At 33.3% G+C, this 7,194-nt stretch overlaps 1 protein-coding gene across 4 annotated transcripts in view; it reads right to left on the bottom strand.

The window, feature by feature from the left end:
* Nucleotides 1-5,000: 5,000 nt before the first annotated feature.
* The window catches only part of armh3 (armadillo like helical domain containing 3), a 30,088-nt gene continuing 27,894 nt past the window's right edge, over nucleotides 5,001-7,194 (bottom strand). The window contains exon 27 of one of the 4 annotated variants that reach the window (XR_007827368.1): nucleotides 5,001-7,089. The gene's annotated coding sequence lies outside the window, so the exon portion shown is untranslated. The other 3 variants (XR_007827369.1, XR_007827370.1, XM_051105277.1) reach the window with 3 other exon arrangements.

Genomic DNA, 7,194 nt, shown 5'->3' with positions numbered 1-7,194 from the left:
AACAAACCAGGTGCCAGGCCGTGCCGGTAACACCGGATGCTGCTTCGCGGCACAACGGAGCAGCAGACAAGTCAAGTCCTTCGCGGGAGTTGCGTTTAGCGTACGCAACCCGCGAAGTCCTGAGCACAGACTCGCCGAATGAAGCCTCACGAGGAAACTTCACTCGACCGTCGGTAATGAACTTACCTTTCCATCCTGCAGTTACACACACACTGACTGACTGAGAGAGAGAATTCCATTAAGGCGCGAATCTTTAGAACGCGGGTAACTGTGACGTCACGGAGACTGACCCGTCTTTTCATGAGCGCTGCTTACATTAATAAAGTATGGTTTAGAAAAGAACCAAAGATTTAATTGTCTGGTTTGTATATTTTTAATTTTCCTCATCTATTTTATTTTTATTATGTGTCTTGACGCTGTCATTCTGTCAGTGCACTGGAGACCATATATCCCTTAAATATCCCTCAAAATGTATCTTTGATTAAGATGTGTTGGCATTATACAAAATGTGCCTTCTACAAACTAGTTTCTAAAATATTTGGTGAATGGGTGTAAGAAGTTGAATAGTTTAAGAAAGAATGGCAAGAACTAAACGAAAGGCAAGAATGAAGGCAGAGAGATTGATCAGTGGAAACGTGGTTGGGAACGATATCAAATAAGCTGTGATAAACGCAAAACACTTATAATCCCAAGAGAGGAAGAAGAAAAAAACAGCATGGTTTTTATGCAGTTCAGCTTTATTTATAGAGCACTCTGAACAATGGAGACATCTCCGTATAAGCGGCTTTTCAGGAAATCCGTCGAAACACGAACTCCCAGAGAAACCGAACCATACAGCCATCCGTCTGAGTGATACATGAAGTAATATGATACATTTTGATAGTTTGTGATCAATATTTACTCGTTTGTCAACATTTCAGGATTTCTCTCCATGTAGTGAACTTCCAAAATGCCATTTAAATGCAGTTTCAAATGGCTCTAAACGATCCCAGCAAAGGAAGAAGGGTTTTACCTAACCAAACGATGGGTTTTTTTTTTTTTTTTTTTTTTTTTTTTAAGTATATATATATATACTTTTTAACCTCAAATGTTTGTCTTGTCTAGCTCTGCATGAACTCTGTGTAATCCGGTTCATGACAGTTAGGGTATGTTGAAAACTCCCATCTCATTTTCTCCTCTAACTTCAAAATAATCCTACATGGCTGTTTTACCTTTTTTTTGTAAAGGGCGCTTGATTTTCTTTGCACACAGAGCTAGACAAGATGAGCATTTGTCGTTAAAAAGTATATAAATTGTACATTTTTTTTTTTTTTTTTGAAAATGACCAAATGTTTCGCTAGATAAGATCCTTCTTCCTCGACTAGAATCGTTTAGACCCCTTTGAAGCTGCATTTAAACAACATTTGGGAAGTTAAACCTTGCAGAAGTCCACTATATGGGGAGAAAACTATTTCTTAATGACTGAAAACAGAAAGGCATGAACATCTTGGATGACAAAGGGGTGAGTAAATTGTCTGTACATTTTTGTTCTGGAAGTGAACTTCTCCTTTAAGCCCAAAGTATACTTTGTTTTTGTGCGCGTACCCTAGCGTACACCTTGTGGAACAACTAATTACTGCAAAATAACTTAAATGGGCATGTTCAACCTGCTTGTACCAAAAAAAAAAAAAAAAAAAAAAAGGTACAGGGTCGCGCACTATACGTTGTCCTTTGCATATGCACCACCCTATTTTTGTAACCAGACGCACATGCGCATTGAACGTGTTTTGCAGTAATCAGTTGTTCCACAAGGTGGCAGCACTGGCCTAAAACGAAAACTAAAGAGACAGAAAAACAACATGTGATTCTTGCATGCAGAAACCCATTCCATCAAGCTCCCCTTGCAGTTTCTGCACCGATGCAAAACGACGGTAGCGGGACGACGACTTTTATGCACCAGAGCACTTAGTGACTCCACTCAATTCACGTGGCCTTTGGTCCAAATTGCTCCTGTTTCTAAACTCTTCCACTTTCCAATAATACCACATACAGCTGTCCATTGAACATCTACACTCTTGAAAATAAAGGTGCTTTAAAGGAGAACTCCACTTCCAGAACAACAGTTTACTGACCCCCTTGTCATCCAAGATGTTCATGTCTTTCTTCAGTCGTAAAGAAATTATGTTTTTTGAGGAAAACATTTCAGCATTTTTCTCCATACAATGGACTGATATGCTGCCCCGATTTTGAACTTCCAAAATGCAGTTTAAATGCGGCTTCAAACGATCACAAATGCAATTGTAAACGATCCCAGCCGAGGAAGAAGAGTCTTATCTAGCGAATCGATCGGTTATTTTCATAAAAAATAATACAATTTATATACTTTTTAATGCCAAATGCTCGTCTTGTCTTACTCTGCTTGGACTGTTTTTGTTCCTTTTCATGACAGTTAGGGTATGTCGAAAAACTCCCATCTCATGTTCTCCCTCAACTTCAAAATCGTCCTATATCGCTGTTTTACCTTTTTTTATTAAGGATGTTTGATCTTCTTTGCATGTTCACTTTGCAAACATTGGGTCGGTACTTCTGCAGCAGTGTAGGATGATTTTGAAATGAGTTTTAAAGTTGAGTGAGAAAATACGATTGGAGTTTTTCGACATACCCTAACTGTCTTGAACCAGAATACAGAGTTCAAAGACAGCAAGGCAAGACGAGCGTTTGAGATTAAAAATTATTTATTGTATTTTTTTAAAATGAAAATAATTGTTTCGCTAGATAAGACCCTTCTTCCTCGGCTGAGATCGTTTACAACTGCATTTGTGATCGTTTGAAGCTGCATTTAAACTGCATTTTGGAAGTTTAAAATCGTGGCAACATATCAGTCCATTATATGGGGAAAAATGCATAAATGTTTTCCTCAAAAAACAATTTCTTTACGACTGAAGAAAGAAAGACATGAACATCTTGGATGACAAGGGGGTGAGTACATTATATGTGAATCTTTGCTTTAGAAGTGGACTTCTTTAAAACGTTCTTCACAGCGATGCCATAGAAGAACCATTTCTGGTTCTACAAAGAACCATTCAAAGGTTCTTAAAGAACCTTCTTGTAAAAAAAAAAAAAAAAAGTGCAAAGGACGTAGAAGATCTCAATGAAAATGTTCATTGCAGCATAGCAGTGACAAAGTGTGATTAAACATATTGTGGAGTGGAATCTGGGTCGAGGCAGACTATAGATTCTTACATTCTCTTACCTTTTTATAATCTGAAGAACCTTCTTTCGCCACAAAGAATTTTTTTGTGACACAAAAAGGATGTTAAAAGTTCTTTATGGAAACATTTAAACAAAAAAGGTTCTATGACATCGTAAAGAACCTTAGTTTTTAAGAGTGTAGCATGGATGAAATTTCACAAAATGTGGCATCCTATCACAGTACCACACTTGGATTCACTGAATTCCTCAAAACGAACTGTTGTATTCACATATGCTTGTAAATGCAGACTGCATGGCGAGGTGCTTGATTTTATACACCACTGCCAACATTGGGTCTGATTGAAACATGTGAATTCAATAATTAAGATGTCTGTCCCAATATATTTGTCTGTGGAGTTGCCACAACTCCCATTTAAGCAGATAATGTTATCTTTATATAGCATATGCCCTTCTGAAGGAGAAAGTAAAAGCTCTTTTTTATCTCTCCACCACACGAACGCCTCCAACTTGGAAAAGAAATCCTTGGAAGGGAGTTTAACTTAACTGCTTCTTTTAAAGATAAAGTCAATGATACAAAGTTTAATCTTATTTTTCAGAAGACAACAACAGCTGTTCAAAAGACAAAATCACTACTGAGATGCCACGGCACTGCTATAGGGCTGTAGGGTTAATGCTGAAGTCTGTAACACAAACCAAGACACTGGGCATCATTGTGTTTGTTGTACAAAATAAGATTTAATAAGGAAACAAACACCCATAAATAAGAATACTAAGGTAAAGAACGCCAAATACTCATTCAGGACCAAACCCAGGAAGAATTTACAAAGAATTTCTTTGAAATGTGTTTGTTTTATTCAATTATCTTTCAAATGTTGGTTTAAATTGGACTAATTAGCAGTTGAACTGGTTGGGATTCTAAAATGGGTTCTCTAGAACTAGCTTTCAGTGGAGTGTCTAATTAATACATTGGTTTTTTTCTTCACCCAGTGTTGTACAACTCAACATACAGGTGTTTGTACACTGCAACTTTGTATCTGTTCATCACTGTTCATCATGTACCACACTGAAGCATCTTGCAATACTGGGAAATACTGAGAGTTAAGAGACTGTCAGATTTTTAAAAATTAATGCACTTATACTTGAGGGTGAATCTCATGAAAGCTGACATGAAACGTCCAGGTCATATTTTAAAAAGCTGAAGAAATAAGAAATTATATTTTGCTTAAAATTAAGCTTCTCTATTTTCTTAATATGACAAGAAAATTAAATTCTCTCTTCAAGTTCTAATTATTGTAATAAAGATATATTATTTAAAATCTAAAGTACAATTTTAATCATGCGTTATTGGTTACGTGATAGACTGAAATTACATTTTTAATAAAAAAGGACAGGATAATTATCATCACTGTTTTATGGTACAATGAGAATGATTTTTAAGAATTTGAAAGGAAATGTGCTGAAATGTAATGTTAATAAAACCTCTGTTAGGAACTGTTTGTTTGTTTGCATTGTGATATAATTTTACACCCGAATTAATTATCATTATCGTAACATACAAAAATGTACATAACATTCTAAATTGTAAATAATGGTATGCAAATCCTGTTTTTAATAAAAAATAAAAGACTGAAAACATATTACTGTATTACAGTAATGAGAATGAGATTTTGGTGCATAAAGGTAATGAGAGGTCAATTAAGAAAATTTCATTTCTAATTTCATTACCGCAATATATTAATTATTATTATAAATATTTAAAAATGTAAGTATGTATTATGGTAGTGTGTACTGAAGCCCATTTCCGCCACAAAAAAAAAAACAAAATTGCGATTTTTTTTTTCTCTCACAATTGCGAGATATAAAGTCACAATTCTGAGAAATAAAGTAAGAATTTCGAGAACTGCGAATTTATATCGTAATTGTGACTTTTCTTAGAACTGCAACTTTATCTTGTAATTGATTTTTTTTCGTAGAACTGTGAATTTATATTGTAACTGTGTCTTTTCTCAGAATTTTGAGTTTATATCTCATAATTGTGACTTTTTCCATAGAACTGCAAATTTATATCTCGTAATTGTAACTTTTCTCAGAATTGCGAGTTTATATCTTATAATTGTGACATTTTTCAGGTTTATATCTCACAATTCTCAGAAAAAAAAGTCAGAATTGAAAAGTTTTCATCTCACAAGTCTTGACTTTTTTCTCTTAATTGCAAGTTTATTTTGCACTATTCTGAGGAAAAAAAGTTGCAATTCTGAGAAATAATCAGAATTTTGAGATACTCAGAAAGTTTATATTTTGTAATTGTAACTTTTCTTAAAATTGCGAGTTTATATCTCATAATTGTGACTTTTTCGTAGAACTGCGAATTTATATCTCGTAATTGTGACTATTCTTAGAATTGCAAGTTTATTTCTCACAATTCTGAGAAAAGTCAGAATTGCAAGCTTTTATCTTGCAAGTCTGACTTTTTCCTTGCAATTGCGAGTTTGATAATCGCGTTATTCTGAGGAAAAAAGTTGCAATTCTGAGAAATAAAGTCATAATTTTCAAATAAACTCACAATTCTGACTCATTTTTCAGAATTTTAAGTTTATATTTCGTAATTGTAACTTTTCTTAGAAATTGCAAATTTATATCTCATTGTGACTTTTTCGTAGAACTGCGAATTTATCTCGTAATTGTAATTATTCTCAGAATTGCAAATTTATTTCTCACAATTCTGAGAAAAGTCAGAAGTTGTTTTTATCTTCTAAGTCTGATTTTTTCTTGCAATTGCGAGTTTAAATCGCATTATCCTGAAAAAAGTCGCAATTCTGAGAAATAAAGTCAGAATTTTCAAATAAACTCACAATTCTGACTTATTTTTCAGAACTGCAAGTTTATATTTCGTAATTGTAACTTTTCTTAAAATTGTGAGTTTATAATCTCAATTGTGACTTTTTTCTTAGAACTGCGAATTTATATCGTAATTGTAACTATTCTCAGAACTGCAAGTTTATTTCTCACAATTCTGAGAAAAGTCGGAATTGCAAGTCTGACTTTTTCCTTGAAATTGCAAGTTTAAAAAAAAAAAAATTCGTCCTATCCTCAGGAAAAAAGTCGCAATTCTGAGAAATAAAGTGAAAATTTCCAAATAAACTCACAATTCTGACTAATTTTTCAGAATTTCAAGTTTATATTTCATAATTGTAACTTTTCTTAGAAATTGTGAATTTATATCTCGTAATTGCAACTTTACGTAGAACTGCAAATTTATATCTCATAATTGCAACTTTTCGTAGAACTGCAAATTTATATCTCATAATTGCAACTTTTCGTAGAACTGCAAATTTATATCGTAATTGTGACTTTTTTTGTAGAACTGCAAATTTATATCTCATAATTGCAACTTTTCGTAGAACTGCAAATTTATATCTCATAATTGCAACTTTTCGTAGAACTGCAAATTTATATCGTAATTGTGACTTTTTTCGTAGAACTGCAAATTTATATCTCATAATTGCAACTTTTCGTAGAACTGCAAATTTATATCGTAATTGTGACTTTTTTCATACAACTGCAAATTTATATCTCGTAATTGAAACTTTTCGTAGAACTGCAAATTTATATTGTAATTGTAACTTTTCTCAGAATTGCGAGTTTATATCTCATAATTGTGACTTTTTTTCGTAGAACTGCAAATTTACATCTCATAATTGCAACTTTACGTAGAACTGCAAATTTATATCTCATAATTGCAACTTTTCGTAGAACTGCAAATTTATATCTCATAATTGCAACTTTTCGTAGAACTGCAAATTTATATCGTAATTGTGACTTTTTTCGTAGAACTGCAAATTTATATCTCATAATTGCAACTTTTCGTAGAACTGCAAATTTATATCGTAATTGTGACTTTTTTCATACAACTGCAAATTTATATCTCGTAATTGAAACTTTTCGTAGAACTGCAAATTTATATTGTAATTGTAACTTTTCTCAGAATTGCGAGTTTATATC

Source organism: Labeo rohita, unplaced genomic scaffold (genome assembly GCF_022985175.1).
Source record: "Labeo rohita strain BAU-BD-2019 unplaced genomic scaffold, IGBB_LRoh.1.0 scaffold_95, whole genome shotgun sequence".
Lineage (NCBI taxonomy): Eukaryota > Metazoa > Chordata > Actinopteri > Cypriniformes > Cyprinidae > Labeo > Labeo rohita.
Note: the sequence above shows the minus strand (reverse complement) of the source record. Positions and strands in the feature narration are given on the sequence as shown.